Raw genomic sequence first — 22,014 nt, forward strand, 5'->3', positions numbered from 1 at the left:
ATACTAAGGATTGAACTCAGGGCCTTGTGCTGCTTAGGCAAATGCTCTACCACTTGAGCCACTCCCCTAAGCCTTTTTGCTTCAGTTATTTTTAAATGGGGGCTCCTATTTATGCCTAGTCAGTTTGGATTCTCGTCTTCTTATTTATGCTAGGATGACAGATGTGAGCCACCATGGCCAATTATTACCCTAACTTTTTGCCTGGGGTAACCTCAAACTACATTTCTCTCAATCTTGACTTCACGAATAGCTAGAAATACAGGCATGAGTCATCATGCCCAATCTCTCTAAGAGTTTCTTTGAAATCCCATATCTACTTTAAGACCCAATATTTGTGTTCTTAGTGATTTATCCCAGAGAAATGAAACCATACATTCAGGAGAAAATACATGTTTTGTCTTTATTTTTATTCATAACAGCCAAAAATTGGAAGCAAACTAGATAGATGTTCTTCAAGGGAGTGGATGAGTAAACAAACTGATATACTCATACCATAGAATTCTAGTCAGCAATACCACAAAACAAACTATTAATACACATAATAACCTGGATGACTCTCTAGGGAATTATGCTGAGAAAAAGAAAAGACAATCCCAAAAGGATTATGTGGTTCATTTACATAATGTTTTAGAAATGACAAATGAATAGAAATACAGAACAAATTAATGATTAGCACTAAGGAAAGATTGGAGAATAGAGAAGTGACATTAGCCATAAAAGAAAGGGCTTCAGGTGGCTCACACCTGTAATCCTAGCTACTCAGGAGGCTGAGATCTGAGGATAGTGATTCAAAGCCAGCCCGGGCAGGAAAGTCTGTGAGATTCTTATCTCCAACAAAGCACTAGAAAACTGGAAGTGGTCCTGTGGCTCAAGCAGTAGAGTGCTTGCTTTGAGCTGAAGAGCTCAGTGACAGCTCCCAGGCCCAGAGTTCAAGCCCCATGACCAACCAAAACAAAAGAAAGAAAAGGAAGGGCTTCCAGAGAGTTTTTAGATGATACATGTGTTGTCCTTCATGATCTTAACAATGCCAGTATTCTGGTTATACTATAGTTTTGCCAGGTTTTACGCGTAGGACCAGATTCACAATTCCATGTGAATCTAGTTTCCATAATAAAAAATTAGGCTAAGTAAACTGGGTGCCAGTGGCTCATGCTTATAATTCTAGCTACTCAGAAAGCTGAGATATGAAGACTGTGGTTCAAAGCCAGCCTGGGCAGGAAAGTTCATGAGTCTTTTATCTCTAGGCTGGAAGTGGAGCTGTGGCTCAAGTGGCAGGGTGCCAACCTTGAGCAAAAAAGCTCAGGGACAGTGACCAGGCCTTGAGCTAAAGGGCTTTTATGTTTCTTTTCATTAAAGCCTTTTATTAAAACTTTTGAAGCTGGATGTGGTGATCCACATTTGTAATCTCAATTACTCTGGCGGTGGAGGCTGGAGGATCATGAGTTCTAGGCCAGCCCAGGCAAAGTTTGCAAGAGTCTAACTCAAAAATAACCACAAAAAAATAAAATATAAGGGGTATAGGGGGGCATAGAGCAGAGCACTTACCTAATATGTGCAGGGCCTGGGTTCAAAAGAGCTTTGAAGTATTAACTTTATTTCTTAATAGAAAAAATAATGACCCAATTATATCTTGGCTTTAGAAATATTTTCTATAGAAAGAAGAAGGAGGAAGAGGAGGACAAGGAGGAGGATGAAGATGAGGAGGATGAAGAGGATGAGGAGGAGGAGAAAGAGGAGGAGGAGGAGGAGAAAGAGGAGGAGGAAGAGGACAAGGAGGAGTAGGAGGAAAAACATCCCTTTGGAGAGGCTGACTTTCTTCCTTCCTGTATCACACTGGAAATAAAAGCTATTTAGATAAGCTTTAATTGCCACTTCATTCCACCGGTTTTATTTCATACAAAACCAGAATAACTTCCCCTTGTATTACCAGATGGCTAAAGAGATATTCATGGTGTCATCGCCCACGTGTGCATTAATGAAGTCTAAATAGAAGACTTACATTTCTGGACTAAATAAGAACTCCTTGAATGCCTTCTTCTATGCTCTAGAATAGAGAAAACTAGCTATCAAGGTAGGAACACAGTTTGAAGCCAAGCTGGGCAAAAAAAAATTAGCCAGACCCCTTTTGTTGAGAGTTTTTTTTAATTATCTTTAAGTAGCCGTACAAAGGAGTTGTCATTTAACCAAGCAGTGTATAGATAAATACAGTCTATCTTGATCAATGTCACCCCTTTCAACATTCTCACCCATCCCTCCCCTGCCCAGGCCTTCCCTCACTCTTAAATTTGTAGGATACACATTGGATTGGTGTCTGCGTCTCCCCCCACCCCCTTCTCTTCTTTGGTCTACCCCTTTCTACTTGGCCCCACCCAATCCCTTTGACTACCAGCTTCCTGCCTTTCTTAGAAATTACACTTTGAAAGCGAGACCCCCCATTTTAACTAATAAGACAGGTGTGGTAGTAAATATACGACTCACAAAAAGCATAAATAGGAGGATTACAGTCTGAGGCTGGCTCTGGGCAACAATGGAAAATACTACCTGAAAAATAACTAAAGCAAAATAAATAAAAGACGTAGGCGTGGGATCATTTCAAAGTGGTAGACTACCTGCCCACCAAGCATGAGACACTGGATTCAAACCTTATTACCTGGCTGGGAAGGTGGATTAGTGGTAGAGTGCTTGCCTAGGATGCATAAAGCCCTGAGTTCAATTCCTCAGTACCAAAGAAAAAGCTGGAAGTGGCACTGTGGCTCAAGTGGTAGAGTTCTAGCTGTGAGCTAGCTCAGGAACCATACCCAGTAGCTGGGGAGGATGAAGTAGGCATGTACTACTGCACCCAGTAGATAGTCTAGTTTGAATTTTAAGTGCATAGACTAGATGACACAGGTTGGGCTCCCATGAACAAAATGGGAGCCTGTGGCCTGTATCACGTAGCAAGTTGTAATGTGACATGAGGACAGATTCAATGTAGATATGCTGCAAGGCTGGTGAGCAAGAATCTCCAATTCTAGACTTAGTGTCTCTGAGCTCTATAGCTTCCTCCTTTGCCTCTTAACACCTTTGTCTTCTGGTTTAAAAATACTGATGAAAATGAAAAGATTAGTTACCATGCCATGAAGATTTACATCAAAAACATTCCACTGCTAGCATTTTCCCTTTAACCCTGGGTTATGCATGATCTCTGCCATTTGCTTGGTAATACTGTGATTTGAACTCGGGGCCTCATGCTTCCAAGGCAGGTGCACTACACTTCTAGCCCTTCTGCCAACTGTTGAATTGTTCCCAAATTGCCCAGCTCTGTAATTGGGTCTCTCTTATCCCTGCTTCCTTCCATGATGGCCTGAAGTTTTTGTTTTATTTTATGAGATGGGGGTCTCACCCTACAGTTCAGGCTGTCCTCAAACTCCCAATTCTCCTGCCCAGCCTCCTGAGTACTGGAATTACAGGCCTGAGCCACCACACCCATCTGGCTCTTCCAATTTGCTGAGATTGCAGGTGGAACTCTTGGGACTACCATCCTTCCTTGGCCCACTGCTATAGTGCCATGCTGGATAAAGGTGTGCTAGCAAGAGGACTGTCATTGTGTATTGTTCCATATTTGGTTCTTCACAAAATCCCAGTAGGAGATTCACTGAAGGTTTGCAACTACCTCAGAATATTTAGAATGTAGGCAAAGAAAGACAAATATAGCTGTTCTCAGATTCAACACTTCTCACAAGACTTTCTCCTGGCAAAATCCAGTGCCTAGCCTAACATCTCTGTCTTAAGAACTACCTCTATAGCTCTTCTTATAGAAAGACCTCTCTCCTCTCTCTCTCTCTCTCTCTCTCTCTCTCTCTCTCTCTCTCTCGCTCTCGCTCAGATACTGCATTTTAATACAGAGCTTAGCTCAGTTTGTTTGCTCAGTTTATTTGCTCCACTTGAGCCATGCCTCCAGCTTAGCTTGGTGCTGGTGATTTTTAGAGACGATTAGAACAAACTATTTTACCTGGGTTGGTCTTGAACTGCACTCCTCTGGATCTCAGCCTCCTGGATACCTAGGATTACAGAAGAAAGCCACCCAATCCAACTTTCAATTCTAGAAAAATCTTTCCCTTTCTCTGAGATGACTCCCTTCTCTGACGAGTGCCACCCACTGGACCCAAAACTGTCATTGTGCATTTTTCAAAAGGTAGTTGCTAGCCAGGCGCCAGTGGCTCATGCCTGTAATCCTAGTAACTCAGGAGGTTGAGATCTGATGATCACAGTTCAAAGCCAGGCTGGACAGGAAAATCCATGAGACTTGTTTCCAATTAACCACCAGACAACTGGAAGTGGTGCTGTGGCTCAAAATGGTAGAACTGAAGAGTCCTGAGCTGAAGAGCTCAGGGACAGTGCCCAGGCCCAGAGTTCAAGCCCCACGACTGAAAAAAAAAAAAAAAAAAGGTACTTGTAGCATGCATCACCTTAACTTACACAAGTTCAACCTCAATAAATAGAAGGAAATAGCAAATTGTAAAAGGGTGTGTGGCACTGCTCACAGTTCTTTTATCATAGCTCAGCCAGGAGCTCATGCTAAAATCCTAGTTACACAAGAGGCTGACATTTGAGGACAATGGTTTGTCACCATGACAAATCTGAGACATTCTTATCTCCAATTAACTAACAAAAAGCTGGAAATGGGTCATGGTGCAAGTGGTGGAGTGCCAATCATGAGTAAGATAATCAAGAAAGAGCTTGAGGTCCCAAGTTCAAGACCCACTACTGATAAATAAGATGGAAGATGGACATGTGAATGCTCTTCACTGGCATCCTTTTCTCTTGCTCTTCATCAGTCTGGAAAGGAAAATGGATTTAGGTAAGATAGATCTTCCAGTTGAGGACAGTTCTTGGAGGAGGCTGAGTTTAGAATTATTAGCCATCAACCACCCTAAATGCTGGGAACACTGAGAATATTGTATGTATATTAGTAAACTGCAATGAATCAAATGTTACAAGTATCATATAATTGTTACCATACGTATTTATTTTTTTAATCTTTAAATACTTGTACAGAGGGATCTGAATTTAACATGTCAGTTTATGAGGACAGTGCATCTTGATCAATGTCATCACCCATTCCATCATTCTTTCCCACCTCTATTACAATCCTGCCTATTTCTTCAAGTTTCCTAGTTCAGTTTTCATCCATGTACATTTTTCAAGCAAGCATTCTTGACTTGTTTATTCCAAAGTGATCCAAATGTGTTTTTTATCAAGAAGATGAGCCTGTATAAATAAGATCCCTATTATTTGGGGTAAAGAATTAATTAGAAGATACACACACACACACACACACACACACACACACACACACACACACACACATATATACTTATCATGTAGGCTAATGGTTGAAATAATTCCTATTGTTTAGTAAAAAAATATTTTAGGGCTTGAATTTAGGGCCTGGGCACTCTCCTAAGCTTTTTCACTCAAGGCTAGCACTCACTCTACCGCTTGAGCCACAGCTCCACTTCCAGCTTTTTGATGCTTAATTAGAGGTAGTAATCTCACAGACTTTGCTGCCTGACCTGTGACCTGAACTGTGATCCTTAGATCTCAGCCTCCTGAGTAGCTAGGATTAGTTACAGACATCTGATTGTTTACTCCAAAGTTTTAAAGCATTTTCTGACAAAAGGAAATTTTGCTCAGAAGTCCAAAATAGTATTGTGGCCCTATTGGCCAAGGCATGTGGGAGAATGACAGTACTGAGGAATGGCAGGTTAGAAGAGGTAAAGGCTCAGAGGAATAAGGAACAGATGTCCAACCCACTCTCTGACAAAGGCTACTAGGCAATTTCAGCCACACTAGAGCATCACTTACAAAGCTCCTGATTTAGTCTATTATATAGTAAACATTTGATTAAAAGGAACCTCTGTTGCCCATTTTTGCCAGTTTAGTACCATAAATAGAGTCCTATGGTTTCAGAAGGACTCTTAAAAAGTGTGCTGAATAAATAAATTGACCAACTGAATAAACAATGAATTAATTCATACTTGTAAACAAACTGAACAAATCTTATAGTGGTTATCTTTATTGATGAGTTGTATGAGATATTAAAGTCTAAATGTAATTGAACTTTGAGAAATACTTTGGTAAAAAAGTATCAACTAAGATTGAATTTCAACAACTGAATTGTTAAAGGTACTTTAGAAAGTACAAATTTATAAATATAGAACTTTTCTGTATATATGTATGTGTACATATATAAGTATATATACACACATATACATATGCATATATATAGTTCTGTTTTTTCTAAATGCATACCTCCCTCTTTTGTAGCTAGGCATACCTCACCCTCTTTTTTGGAACAAGAGATTTCTCTACTTTCATATGAAATCTAGGCATCAAAATATTTCATTCACCCCATATCACCCCATCCATGTCTGGCAAGGTGTGGGCACATTGCATTGGATAGGTAAATCAGATCCTCTGTCCCAGAACGAGCACAAATGGCTCATGCCTATAATCCTAGCTGGCCACGTAAGTAAGCTCTAGAGGATCAAGCTTTGAGCCCATCTGGGGCAGAAAAGTTAGCTAGATTCAAATCCTCAAACTCCCAAGCAATTGGGTGTTGGTGGTCCATGCCTGTAATCCTAGCTACTTAGGAGGCTGAGATTTGAGAATTGTGGTTCAAAGCCAGCCTGGCAGGAAAGTCTATGAGACTCTTATCTCCAATTAACCACCAGAAAACTGGAAAAAACAACAAAAAAACTACCAAGCAATAGGGCTAAAGGCTTAGCTCAACTGGTAGAGTACCAGCCTAACAAGCATATAGCCCCTGGTTCAAATCCTGGTACTACAAATGGAGCAGGACATTTTATTTTATTTTTTTAAATTTTTTGGGGGGGTCCGGTTGTGGGATCTGAACTCTGAGCCTGGGCGCTGTCCCTCAGCTCTTCAGCTCAAGGCTAGCACTCTACCACTTGAGCCACAGCACCACTTCCGGCTTTTTTCTTTTTTTTGCTTATGTGGTGCTGAGGAATCGAACTCAGGGCCTCAGGCATGCAAGGCAAGCACTCTACCACTGAGCCACCTTCCCAACCCCGGACATTTTAAAATATAGTAAAAATATAGTACTTTTATCCAAATACTTCTATAATCAATATACTTCTATAATGTATAGAAATACCCTTTTATGGAAAAGTAGAAATGACCTATTCTTATATAGATGAATAGACGTTAGCTTTATTTAGGCAACATAAGTTTATTTAGAAGATAAAAATAAATGAATATGTCAACATATATCAAAAGACTAATGCTGAGTAAAAAAAGTGAACTGTCAAAATGTGAGCAAACTTGCTGTAGTACATATCAAATCTTGGTAAGGCCTGTATAATGAACACATGTATCCATAGATGTAATGTTGTTATCAATACTTACATATTCATTGAAAGTACAGAAATCAAAATCAAGGGATGGTACAAATCAACTTCAGGAGGGAGAAAGAAGGAACAGATGGATAGGGTTAGAGCTGTCATATTTTAGTTCTTTAAATTTCAAACTTAGAGGCATACATTTTACCATTTCTACATATTTTATTCACAATATACTGCGCTGTACAGAACCTATTTCTATAACACATAACTATCATTAGTATTCATGTTTGTGGCATGGTGCTGGGGTTGAAGGGGAATGAAGAAGTACCATTATTTAAAGTGTTGTTGTTGTTGTTTTTAAAAGCATGATTCTACTTTAAACAGAAGATTAAATGCTTACTTCCCATTTGAGCCATAGCTTTGAAATATCAGAATATAAGGGATGTTGTTATGGTTTTGATATTAAATGTTCCCCATATGCTATTGGCAATAGGATGGGAGGTGGTGAAACTGTTGGGTGGTACCTAGAAGAAGGAAGTAAGGACACTGGATGAGTGTGTCCTTACAGAAAGTCTTGGTACTCTGTCTCTGTCTCTGTCTCTGTCTCTATTTCTCTCTCAGGTAAAATATACCATCTCCTCCTTTTGCACTGATTATCTCAGATATTGTTATAGCAATGTAAGTTATGAGAGAGAGAGAGAAAGAGAGAGAGATGAGGTAGGAGATTGTGAGAGAGGATATAGTGCTATTTGAAGTTGGGGTGATCAAGGAAGTCCTGTTTTATTAAATGTCCTTTCAGCCAATGCCTAAATGGAATAAAGGGGGGACCAGTAGACGGGGGAGGGATGCATGTTTTGGCCAGTGAAGGGAACACAAGCGGAAAAAGTAGGTGTGCTGCAGGTGTGGAGGGAACAAATCTGGGATGTTTGAGAAGAAACGGCAGATAGTGTAGCTTGGAGAGTGAGCCAAATAGGTCCAAGGTAAAGTATTGCAAAGGCGTTGGCCTCTTAGCTGAGTGTAGTGGGAAGCCATTACAAGGGTTTAAACAAAGTGATACAATCTGGGTAAAGTTCAGAAAAGGTTCCCGCGGGCCCCCCGCCCCCCACCTGGGCCCCCAACTCCTGTACAGGGAGCAGATCCTGGTAAAGAGAATGGCAGAAGACAGAGACTAATTAAGTCTATTGTCTTCATCCAGATGATAGATGACTTGGCTTGAATTTAGGTGACAGCTGTGGAGGTGATAGATTCGGGATGTAATTTGAAGTGAGAGCTGGCAGAGGTGACTGATGGGGATGTGAGGTGTGAGAGGAAGAGGGGTCAAGGCTGCCTCAAAATATTTGGGTTTTGATCATCTGTGTGAATGGAATTGTCACTTAAAATGGGAAGAGATCATCAGGGCGTTTGAAACTTGAGATGCCTCTTGAAGGTGGACGTAGAAATCAAATAGTCATTTTAGATTTTGCAGCCAATCCAGAATCTGGAGCCTGAGCTACTAGGGTTGGAAATACTATTCAGTAATTTTATTTCAATTTCCATCTTGCTAAGTATCAGAGCTTGAGTTTGCACCCATATTTAATGTGATCAGACATGTTTTCCAATCTGGTAGGTTTGAAATAGTCTTATATTTTAATTTGTGTTATCCTTATTCCAATGATATTGACCATACTTTTAAAGTGGCATCTCTTTATTGATATCAATTAATAATCAATAAAGCTAACCTTTTTTTGGGGGGGGAGGTCAGTCATGAGGTTTGAACTCAGGGCCTGGGCACTGTCCCTGAGCTTTTTCTCTCAAGGCTAGTGCTCTACCACTTTGAGCCACAGTGTCACTTCCACTTTTCTGATGGTTAATTGGAGATAAGAGTCTCACAAACTTCCCTGCCCAGGCTGGCTCTGAACTGTGATCCTCAGATCTTACCGTCCTGAATAGTTAGGTGGCATGAGTCACCAGCACCTGGCAATAAAGTTAACTTTTAAAAAAAGAGTTATTATTATTATTTTCAAGTAGTTTTACAGAGGGGTTTTAATTCAACACTAGTTTATGAACACAGTGTATCTTGATCAATGTCACCCCTTTTACCATTCTCACCATCTTAATCAAACCCACCCATCCCCTCAATTTTTTGAGTTACATTTTCACATATATACCTTGAATATTATGACTGTATTTACTCACCTTTCTTTTCTCCATTGAGCATCTCCTATTATGTTTAGTGATCAGATGTATTTTCTCTTGGTGAATTGCCTGTTTACTTTTCTATTTTATTGATTGGTTTATAGGGATTCTTTTTCAAAAGTTTTTAGCAAGGATTTATTTTTAACATCACAGGATTAAAGTGGGGAGACATAGTAATAGAGATAAAAACATTTCCTGCTCCCCACACAGAAAATGGGAGTATAAGACTTCCTCTCTTTACACACACACACACACACACACACACACACACACACACACACACACACACACGTTAGGTACGCCTAACAATATATACTTGGGGTTTATATCAGTTTATATGTATTTTCTCTTGTCTTGTATTTTGCATGACTTTTTACTTAATTTCTTTCTTTTCTTTTTATTCTGTCAGTCATGGGGCTTGGAACTCTGGGCCTACGCATCCCTGAGCTCTTCAGCTCAAGGTGAGCACTCTACCACTTGAGCCACAATGCCATTTCCAGATAATGGTTTATTGGAGATAAGAGTCTCACAGAGTTTCTTGCCCGGGCTGGCTTTGAACCAAGATCCTCAGATCTCAGCCTCCTGAGTAGCTAGGATTACAGGCGTGAGCCACTGGCCCTGGCTCACTTAATTTCTAAATTATCATTTCTAATTACTATTATATTATTATTCTACTATTATAGAAAGCAATTTAAATAACTTAAAATATTATTTCCTTAACTCCTCATAGCCATTGAAGAAATTAGAGCAATTAATATTTTCCTAATTTCCTTCTCCCACCGCAGTTATTGATTTTCTCTAGTTCTCCATAGCAATAATAGTATCATTACCCTTCATTGTAGTGCTATTCTCTCAACATTTATAACACATTTTCATTCTGTATTATCATAATAACAACCTCAGTCTTACGATCTCTTTTTGAAAAACATTTTACTTAGAGTCATGTCCTAGGAGATTATACGATAATCTTTGGAGATAGGTGATTATTTCCTGAATCTTTACAAACTTAAAAATGTCTTTCAGATGCTTTCAAATGTGAGTGCCCACATACTTTTGGTTGATCTTTTAAATCAGATTATTTTCCTTTTCTTTTGTCATTCAAACTCTTAATACTAGGAAAAATTCTGCAATCAGTCACATTTTTCCTTCTGGTCAGGGGTCAGCAATCCTTTTCTACAGATGGGCAGGTGGTAAAGCTGTTAGGTTTTACAGGTTGTAGGCTCTGTTCGAACGCCTCAACTCTGCCACCACAGAGCTAATGCAACTTTAAAACAATGAATGTGGTCATCTTCCACTTTAAAAGCTCTAATAACAAAAACAAATTGCAGATATCATTTGATCTGGGGGCTATAGTTTGCCAACCTCTATTTTAGGTGGTTCATTTTAATTCTCTTGTAGGATTGCCTTTGTTGTTGTTGTTTTCTTTTCCTTCCTTCCTTCCTTCCTTTCTCAAGAGTTTTTTGTTTTGTTTTGTTTTTTGATTGTGGGGCCTGAACTCTGGGCCTGGGCACTGTCCCTCAGCTCTTCCGCTCAAGGCTAGCACTCTACCATTTGAGCCACAGCACCACTTCTGGCCTTTTCTGTTTATGTAGTGCTGAGGAATTGAACCCAGGGCCTCCTGCATGCAAGGCAAGCACTCTACCACTGAGCCAACTTTTCAGCCCTCTTTCTTTCTTTTCTTTTCCTTTTTCTTTCTCTTTTTCTTTCTCTCTCTCTCTCTTCCTTTTTTCCTCTCTCTCTCTCTTTCTTTCTCTCTCTTTCTTTCTTTATATCAGGAGGCCTGCACTCAGGGCCTGGGTGTTGTCCCTGAGCTTCTTTTGTTCAAGGCTAGCACTCTACCACTTTGAGCCACAGCACCACTGCTAGTCTTCTGGTAGTTAATTGGAGATAAGAGCCTCACAGACTTTCTTGCCTGGGCTGTCTTTGAACAGCAATCCTTGTACCTTAGCCTCCTGAATAGCTAGGATTACAGACATAAACCATCAGTGCCCATACATTTGCTCATTTAAGATATCACCTCAATATGTAGGCAAGGCTGGCATCGAACTCAAAATCCTTTTGTCTCAGCCTTAGCTTCAGCCTTCTGAGTGCTGAGCTTGAATTCAGAGCTTGGTTCTCTCCCTTGGATTTTTGTTCACAACTAGCGCTCTACTACTTTACTCAAGTCTCAGTTCCAACTTTTTGCTGGTCAATTGGAGATAAGAGTCTGAGATTTGTCTGAGATCCTCAGGTCTCAGCCACTTGAGTAGCTAGGATTATAGACATGAGTCTATTAGGAAAAAGGCCAAACTTCTGTACAGAAGAAATATAAAAAAGAATACGGTACTTTATTTTATTTTCTGTCGGTCGTGGGGCTTGAACTCTGGGCATGGGCGCTGTCCCTCAGCTCTTCAGCTCAAGGCGAGCGCTCTACCACTTGAGCTACAGCGCCACTTCCGGTTTTCTGGTGGTTTATTGGAGATAGGAGTCTCACCGTCTCTCCTGCCCGGGCTGGCTTTGAACCGGGATCCTCAGATCTCAGTCTCCTGAGTAGCTAGGATTACAGGCGTGAGCCACCAGCGCCAGGCTAAGAATAGGGTACTTTAAAAAGTGGCTACATAGAAAGTTGTGTCTTGGGTCTGGGAACGTGGCTTAGTGGTAGAGCGCTTGCCTAGCATGCATGAAACCCTAGGTTTGGTTCCTCAGTACCACATAAACAGAAAAGGCTGGAAGTAGCTCAGTGGCTCAAGTGGTAGAGTGCTAGCCTTGAGCAAAGAAGCTCAGGGACAGTGCCCAGGCCCTGAGTTCAAGCCTCAGAACTGGCAAAAAAAAAAGAAAAGAAAAGAAAAAAAAAAGATCTGGGATAACAGTTCCATTTTCTTCTACAGGTAGCTTCATTTCTGGGTCAAAGGCAGATATTCTAATTCTCACTGTCTCTAGTAGGGCTCCCAGACAAAACAGAGGGCACCTCGGTTCAATTTGAATTTCAGATCACCAACAAAGTTGCAGTATGTCTCAGTTATTACATGTCCTATATTTATAAAAATTATTTATGGAGAAACATACTACAAGTTAATTTGCGGTTTATTTGAAATCCAAACTGAACAGAGCCCTCTTATTTTTATTTTCTAAACCTGGCAACCTTATCAGGGCCAGCCACAGTGAAGCAGGGGAAGGGCCTGGAAGGCACAAACCTAATCCTTTTAAGGGGAGAATTCTGGAATGGCTGGCTGTCATTCTGACATTTCAGTGCCTGGATTTTAGTCATATGACCACCCCTCGTTAGAAGGAAGGCTGAAAAATAAAGCTTGTTAAGCAGGTCTTCAGATAAAATGCCATAATTATGAAAGGAGAAAATGGATATTGAGGACACTTAGCAGTTTGCATTTTATCTGTGAACTATTTATTTATTTATTTGTGATACTGGGGCTTGAACTCAAGGCCTAAGCTCGGTCTCTTTGGATTTTCATTCAAGGCTTAGCACTCTACCACTTGAGCCACACCTTCACTTCTGGCTTTTTGGTGGTTAATTGGAGATAAGCATAGCACGGACTTTCATGTCTTGGGTGGCTTTGAACATTGATCCTCAAGGCTCTCAAGGCGAAAACCACTAATACCCAGCTGTAAATTTTGCTTTGGTTTTATTAGATCTAAATTCTTTGTCAGAAACTTTAAATTCAGGGGCTGGGAAGGTGGCTTAGTGGTAGAGCGCTTGCCTTGCATGCCTGAGGCCCTGGGTTCGATTCCTCAGCACCACATAAGCAAAAAGAAAAAAGCCGGAAGTGGTGCTGTGGCTCAAGTGGTAGAGCGCTAGCCTTGAGCTGAAGAGCTGAGGGACAGCGCCCAGGCCCAGAGTTCAGGCCCCACAACTAGACCAAAAAAAAAAAAAAAAAGAAACTTTAAATTCAATAAATCAAATTTCTGTTATTTGTTCCTCATATTTTCATTTTTGATCATCACTTTAATCGCCTCTCCTTTTCTTTCTTTCTTTCTTTCTTTTTTTGTACCAGTCCCTGTGGCTTAAATTCAGGTCCTGGGTGTTGTCCCTGAGATTCTCTCTCTCTTTCTCTCTCTCTCTCTCTCTCTCAATCTCTTGTTGGTCAGGGGGCCTGAACTCTGGGCCTGGGTGCTGTACCTCAGCTCTTCAGTTCAAGGCTAGCTCCCTACCACTTGAGCCACAGTGCCACTTCCTGCTTTTTCTGCTTATGTGGTGCTGAGGAATCAAACCCAGGGCCTCATGCATACAAGACAAGCCCTCTACCACTAAGCCACCTTCCCAGCCCCACTTCCAGCTTTTTTTGAGTAGTTTATTGGAGATGAGAGTTTCATGTACTTTTCTGCCTGGGCTGTCTTTGAACTGTGATCCTCAGCTCTCAACCTGCTCAGTAGGTAAGGTAACAGGTGTGAGCCACCAGGGCTGGATTTGAATGCACTTTCTTATCCCTTTCAATACCTTCTCTTAGTTCTTCTAACTCATTTGATACCTTTTTTGCTTACATTTAATACACTAAGAATAGGAAACATTCCATGTATAAAACATTTGTTATAAAACATTCTTCTGTTTACAGGAGTCAGTTTTCTTCCATAATGCACCCTTCCTTTCTCTCTTTGGAAGCTGATATTTTGCCTGGTGCTGGTGGCTTATGCCTATAGTCTTCAGCGACTCAGGAGGCTGAGATCTGAGGATCAAGGCTCAAAGTCAGTCCAGGCAGGAAAGTCTGTGAGATTCTTATCTCCCACTAACCAGCTAAAAGCTGGAGTAGAGTTGTGGCTCAAGTGATAGAATGACTGCCTTGAATGAAAAAGCTAAGGGACAATGTCCAGGCCGACTTCAGTACCAGTATATACACTTAGGCACATGTGTGCAAGTGTGTGTGCGCGCGCACACACACACACACACACTGACAGAATCTTTACTATATTTATCCTAAAACTAGTATTGGCACTAATGCCCCTGTTCCCCCAACTTTTTTATTTTGCTTTTTGTTGTTGTTGTTAAGTGGGCTGGCTTCAAACTGCTCTCCTCACCTCAGCCTCCTGAGTAGCTAGGATTACAGGCGTGAGCCACCAGCTCTGAGCGCCATTCATTTTTTATCAGGATTTGCTAGCTGAATTTCCTATTTGTACATAAAAATAAATTAAATGTGAACAGTAGAAGAATTATCCTTGAATGCCTTGGACTTCCTTTTGGATTCAACCAATGAAGAACTTTCCATGGAAACTGCAAGAGGGAGAAAAAGAGGATTTATAAACTGTGATATGACACTGGGGTCTTGTATAGTTTGAATGCTTTTTTTTAATGTTGAAATTTTTTAGAAAAAAGTAAATATAATTGAAATAATCTTTGGGCAGAGGGAGTTAGGTAAGTTCGAATCTATCCTTTTTTTTGGGGGGGGGGGTCTGGTTGTGGGGCCTGAACTCTGGGCCTGGGTGCTATCCCTCAGCTCTTCAGCTCAAGGCTAGCGCTCTACCACTTGAGCCACAGGGCCACTTCCGGCTTTTTTCTTTTTGCTTATGTGGTGCTGAGGAATCAAACCCAGGGCCTCATGCATTCAAGGCAAGCGCTCACCACTGAGCCACCTTCCCAGCCCCTCTATCCTTTTTAAGGCCAGATGTGAATTACCATGTATTATTCTGTAATGTTTTCCTATCTGAAGGAACAATCCTTGGTTAGTTGAATTGGGGATTAGTGAGGAATGAAGTGATTACAAGAACTGTGGAATGTTATCTAGAGTGCTAGGGGACATGGGGATATTGAAAGATAGCTAGAGTTCCATTGACTCAAGGAATGGAGAGGTCTTGAGATGTCTTTCCTATTTCTCCCCAATGAAGATGAAAGGAAAGGTTAAAACTTAAAAAAAAATGATGAAAACTATTTGATTATTCTAGATTAGGCCTCCTATATTGGCGGTCAACTGCTAGCACAGTTTCCTAGTTAAAATAGTTGAAATTTAGCATCCTATTCCAAGATGATAAACATGTACTTCAATTCTGTGGTTGTAATCTGGGTTTCTACCCATATTGAACAGTGTTTTCACAAGATGTTCCAGCTCCTGTTGAGTGGGTAGAAACATTTGAAAAACTGGTCTCCTATTTTTCAGAAAAATTAGAAATGACAGTCACGATTCCTAAAATTCTTAGGATAAAATAAATGTTGTGCATGATTTTTTTTGTCTTTTTAAAAAAAATACGGAAACATATTCTTAATCATGCTGCTGCCTATGTCTTAGGGCACTACATTTTAATTACAAAGTTTCTGGTACTGAGAAAGAATTGGAATCTAGAAGAAAATGTGGCCTACACGGTGGTGGATCAATGAACTGAAAATGTATAATTACAGCCCCAATGAGGGTGATATTAATTTTTATAACAGTGTTGTGGCCCCAAAACAGCTCAATCACCAGAGATGAAGTTAGGTAAAGAGATAAAACATAACATTTCTGGAAGTTGCGGGGCATACTTACTATTTTTTCCCTCTGAATGCCTCTGATAATTTATTATCTTCTCCAGTCTAGGCATGCTCACAAAGGCATGTTAGTGGTCCCAGCCAGTTAGTAGTCAGCCAAGAATTTCTTAAGATATAAATATTTATCAATGATAGTGACCCAGGATTGACAACAAAGTTCAGTGCTAGCCTAAGAATACCATGTGAGGCTCTGGATTCTATCTCTACCTCTATTACTACTACTAATAGTGATATGCCATGATCATTTATTTCTTGAATACTTTTGTAGTGATTTCTGTGTGTAAAACCTGTGGAAACTATTCTGGAGATTCAAAAAGAAGTATGAGCCCCAGAGAATCTATACAGAGAAAGAAGTAATAATCACTGAAGTAATATTGTGTTTATTTATAACCAACTCCCCAAATAAATACTAATACTCTAGTCATGATATGTGAAAGAACATGATAAATTAAGAGTAAAGAAAGTATTCCTTTCTATATATTTCTGCATATAAGAAGTTGATGTCATTGTATACAGTGGAATTTTTGCTAGGCACTGTACATATGAAATAAAATTGCGTCATTACCCTCAAGTGCAGAAATTAATAGAGGCAGCAATCATTTGGACAGAAATAACAAGTCACATGTTTAGCAAATGTAGAATACTTAATTGATAAATCGTTTCCAGTATTTGCTCAAAATAGGAGCTGAGGGAAGAAGAATTTTAGAATTTGTTTACTGTGAAGAATCACTCTTGCTGCAGTACTGGGGTTTGAACTCCAGGCCTTGTGATTGTTGGGCAAGCACTCTACCACGTGAGCCATACCTGCAACTCTTTTCTCTTGATGACAATAACTAAGTAACTTGCAAGCATGGTGGGACTTTTGAAGCTGTTCAGAAGTATTTTTCAAAGAAATATTAATAGACTGTGTATTTTTTGGAATTGTATGAATAAGAAATGAAGTCTGTAGTATTTTCTTAAATTCCACAAGGTTCACATTCCTTTGAAAGCCAATGGTCTTAAATATGTCAGACACATAGCTTTGTAATTGCTTCATCCCAAATTACAAATTTCACTTGTGGAATTCACTGGCAAACACTTGTGCCTCTTAGAATTGCCAGCTTCTATATTCAGAGTAGAAATCACCCATAGATTATCACAGAATGACCTCAGACCAGGGACTGGGACACTGTGAGTCTATTTCTGGCTTTCACATTTTTCCTTGATAATGGTTCACCCAAACAGTATTATTATGTCATTAACAAAGCCAAAACTTATGTTTTGAAGATTCAGTTCCCATCTCTAAATATGTCTTGCTTGTGTTGCAAGAATTATAGTGTTCAAGTTTGTCTAGTTGTTGTTATTAATATAGTTATGGTGAATTCTGGGACTATTTCAAGGGACACTCTACAAAAATTAATGATTAAAAAGATCACACATTTGCTTACATTTATGCTTTCTCTACTTATATCTAAAAAAGAAAATATCAGCCTTTTGAGGCAAACAGAGGTAGAATTACTGTTAGCTCTTGCTTATCTATGATATTTGAGATAAACTGCCAAGATACTAACCATGAAATCCATAGTTAATTCCAACCTCTTCTCAGTTACAATGGCTCTCAAATTTTGTTTCTCTAAATCGTTTACAGGCGTTAACAAGCCGCTAGAGGATTTAATTTTGGCTCCTGTTCCTTTCCCTTGCCCTCCCTCTGGTGGAGGTGTTAATGAGTGAAACACCAGGATGGACAGCTGAGGAACATGCCAAGGGCTTGATCTGACACCTGTTACACCTTGGCCTTTGGGATGGAGAAGGATGGCCCATGGTTTCCACTTTCTAGATAATGAGAGGGCATGAGGTTCACTTTTGTGTACTCAGAATGAATCTAATAATCAATAGCTCAAGCAAATATTAAAATATTATTGGGTTGGGTGCAGGTGATTCACACCTATAATCCTAGCTACTCAGGAAGCAGAGATCTGAGTATCCCAGTTTGAAGCCATCCCTGGTAGTATAGTCTGTGAGACTTTTATCTGTAATTAACAACCAAAAGGGCACAAATGGAGTTGTGGCTCAAGTGGTAGAGCACTAGCTTTGAGCTAAAAAGCTCAGGGACAACACCTAGATCCTGAGCTCAGTTTCTATAGCGCGCGCTCACACACACACACACACACACACACACACACACACACACACACACTGCAAATGCTTTCCATAAAGAATAGATCTAATATCTAATAATAATGTATTTGTTTCTAATAACTATCAATAAAATTATTATAAGAAGTTAGGATGAACAGGGTTTTGTTGGGGAAAACAAGAGAAACTACCTCATAAGAATTTCTTAGCTTGGTCATTAATATTTAATAATTTAAAGCTTAATATTTTAGTAATTAAAATGTTTTGGTTAGGACTGAGAATGTGGTTTAGTGGTAGAGTGCTTGCCTACCGTGCATGATGTCCTGGGTTCCTTTCCTCAGTATCATATAAACCGAAAAGGCTGGAAGTGCTGCTGTGGCTCAAGTAGTACAGTACTAGCCTTGAGCAAAAGAAGATTTGATGTTCTTAGCCAGACAAGACAAGCAAGCTGCTGTGCACACTCAAAAGTTTCCAAATCTTAGTCATATATTCTTCATGCTATATGTAGCCTATATGTGGATACAAATGATGTAACTTATACTGATTATAAAAAGCATTCATAAAGTCTGGAGTATCATGTTCCTCTCTATCCCTCGGCCAGGATTAAATAGGTATTTATAGACCTCATAAAGTAGCACATAGTGAAATGTTTGCTAATATTATTGTTTCATAATTTTTTGTTGTTGGTGGTGGTGGTTGTAGGGCTTGAACTCAGGGCCTGGGTGCTTCCTGAGCTCTTTTGCTCAATGCTACTGCTCTACCACTTTGAGGCACAGTTCCACATCCAGCTTTCGGGTTCTTAATTGGAGATAAGAGTCTCACAGACTTTTCTGCCTGGGCTGGCTTCAAACCATGATCCTCAGGTCTCAGCCTCCTGAGGATTATAGACCTGAGCCACTGGTGCCCAGCTTATTGTTTTATAATTTTTTAAAGATAGGATAGTGTTGTGGACAATATTAGGCTCTGGAGCTAGATTCCTCAGGCTTGAATCTTTTTTCCTCTACATACTTATCTCATTAAGTCTCATTAAGCATTTTGTTTTTGCTTTTATTTTGTTTTGCCAGTGTATCAGAGTTTGAACTCAGGGATTCATGTTTGGTTGGCCAGTACTGGATCACTTGAGCCATATCTTCAGCCTAGCCTTTTGCTATTCTGGAGATGAAGTCTCCAAAATAATGGCTGACTTTGAACCTCCTGATCAGTCTTCTGATTTTCTCCTTAAGTTTTATGTAAAACTTTTAGAGGAAGATCTATCATGAGACAGGGCGATCTAGACGGCAGTCACTATTAATTAATTAATGGCTCTAGCACTTACACATAAGTAATGATTTGGCCTAAATTACATGGCAAATGGGAAAGCTGGTTTCCTCTTACTGACATAAAGGGATGTTAACTTCACTCTCTCTATTTCTTCACCACATTTCCTAAAATCCTTCCTCTCGTGGCCAGTATTTTACTCTTGTACAAAACAGAAAATCTTCTCCAAATTAATTATGTTACGAAAACTTGAACCCAAATACTCTTCGGTGTTAGGCAGTCAGTTTATGCCAAAAATAGTCATTTGCGCTAGTAAGGAGTGGTTCCTCCTTTCAAGAACTACTCTTTAAGCTGACTAAAGCTACTTGAACCTTGGTTACTATTGGCTGTGTGTGTGTGTGTGTGTGTGTGTGTGTGTGTGTGTGTGTGTGTTGAGAGAGTGGTGTGTATGTGTACTAGGGCTTGAACTCAGGGCTTGGGTGTCTTCATTAGCTTTTTCACTCAAGGCTAGTGCTCTATGGAGCCATGCCTCCACTTTTAGATTTTTGGTGGTTAATTGGAGGTAAGAGTTTCATGGAGCTGGCTTTGAACCTTGATCCTCAGATCTCAGCCTCCTGAGTATCAAGGATTACAGGTGTGAGCCCCCAGTATCTTGCTCACTTTGTGTTAATTTACCCAACAGTTCTAAACTAGATAAGCTATAAACCAGCTGGCTATTTAGCAGATTATCCAAGCCCCACCCTGTGTTTTATTTTCTTTTTTAAAATATTTATTTATATATATATTTTGTTGGTCATGGGGCTTGAACTCTGGGATTGGGCACTGTCTCTGCACTCTTCAGCTCAAGGCCAGCGCTCTACCACTTGAGCCACAGTGCCACTTCTGGTTTTCTAGTGGTTTATTGGACATAAGAGTCTCATGGACTTTCCTTGCTTTGAACCACAATCCTCAGATCTCAGCCTCCTGAGTAGCTAGGCTTACAGGCATGAGCCACTGGCACCGGGCCTGTGTTTTCTTTTGTTTATTTATTTATTTATTTCATTCCTGGCTACTTGGCTGACTAGTTAGGTTAGGGATTCTTTGGAGCCTGTATATTTCGTGGCTCTATGAAGATGATCTAGTGATGGATCATCTTTGCATGATCATTTTTACATGCCAACAAGGTCTTTCCTCTGAGAGAGTGTAAGAATTTAATTGTAACTTCTTTTTGCTCCCCAAGGCACAGGTATTCCAACTCTAGGGAGTGATTTTGGATTTTCTTTTATTTTCTTCATCGAGAAACAGGAGGACCCTAGGCCGTGGGCCAGAAATGGGGAAGAAATGTTTGGGAATTTTTAAAAGACAGTGTGGCAAGAAAGAAGGAGAGGGTGAGACACCCCACAGCTTTCCAGTATTGTTTCTTTTCTCCCTCTGGATGGAGGTGGCAGCTGATCAGACAATAGCTGGCAGTCCCCTGCCGAAGTGAGGATAAAAATGACCCTCAACAGCACCAGCGGGAGGAGGGGGTGTGCATGGGGGAGGAGAAGAGGATGAGGGTGACAAGGTGACAAACACCGCCACCGCAAGAGCCAGGGAGTCCCAACTTCAGCCAGACCAGGAACCCAGCTGGAGAGCCACCTCTCGAAGGGGAGGGGGGGGGAGATGGAGGGCGGGGTGGAAAGACCGAGGGGCGGGGCTCTCTTCACGGGGGCGGGGCAAAGGGTGGAGGGAAGCCTGAGTCAGCAGCTCCCGATTGGCTCCTGTTCTCTCCTCGCCTCTCAGGATTGGACAGTTTGCAGCGGGAGATGTTGTGAGGCGCGGCAGGGCGGAGCTAGGCGCCGGAGGTCTGAGACGAGCCGCAGAGTTGGGTTATGGAGGGGCGGCGGCTGTCCTCCGCATCCCGAGCCACAGCGACTTGGACGCTGTGAGAAGCGCCAGCCCCGCTCCGGGGTTCCGCTAGCCGCACGGAATTCGTCCAGCGGCTCTGCAGGTTTTTGGTGTTGGTAGTAAAGGAAAGAAGGGAATGAGCGACACCTCATTGCTTACCTGCCCCCCCTTCCCACCCGCGCTTCCCGCCCGGGGAAGGTATTTTGCTGTCGCGGAGAGGACACTCCCTTATCTGGGAGCCCCACGTCGCAGCAGCCTCGCGCTCCGCCCGCGGCCGGGGTGTGTGTGTGTGTGTGACCCCAGGTCGTCTAGACCTGCTCCCGCAGTCTGGGACCTTTGATCCCTCCGTCTAGGCTATGACAGTCCCCGCTCCGTCCAACTCCAGGCTCTGCGTCCAGCTCTTTCCCCGGGATAATTCCCCCCATTCTCGCCGGTCCCACGCAGGACTCAGGAGGTGGGAGAGGGCGGGGAGGGTTTTGTGTGCCCGGTCTTGGGGGTACTGAGGGGCGTGTAGATCCCCAGACAACCTTGGGAAGAGGGGGGGGAGCTGACGAGCACCCCCCCCTCCCCGGCCCTCGCTAATCCCTGTGCTCCGGCGTCGGTTCTCAGGGACGGTATTATTCAAGTCAGAAAATATTCAGCCCCGAGCCTCCCCTGGGGAGGGGAGGGGAAGGAGGTGGAGTGGGAGGAGGTGGATCCAGGGAGGAAGACGCGAGAAATCCGCCCCCGGGAAGCGAGCTCCGCGCGCCGCCGCCGCCGCCGCCGCCGCGGAGCCAGGCGTTCCTGTCACTCGGCGATCGCGGGCGCCGC

The sequence above is a fragment of the Dipodomys spectabilis genome, unplaced genomic scaffold (genome assembly GCF_019054845.1).
Source record: "Dipodomys spectabilis isolate Male_0828 unplaced genomic scaffold, ASM1905484v1 ptg000096l, whole genome shotgun sequence".
Classification (NCBI taxonomy): Eukaryota; Metazoa; Chordata; class Mammalia; order Rodentia; family Heteromyidae; genus Dipodomys; species Dipodomys spectabilis.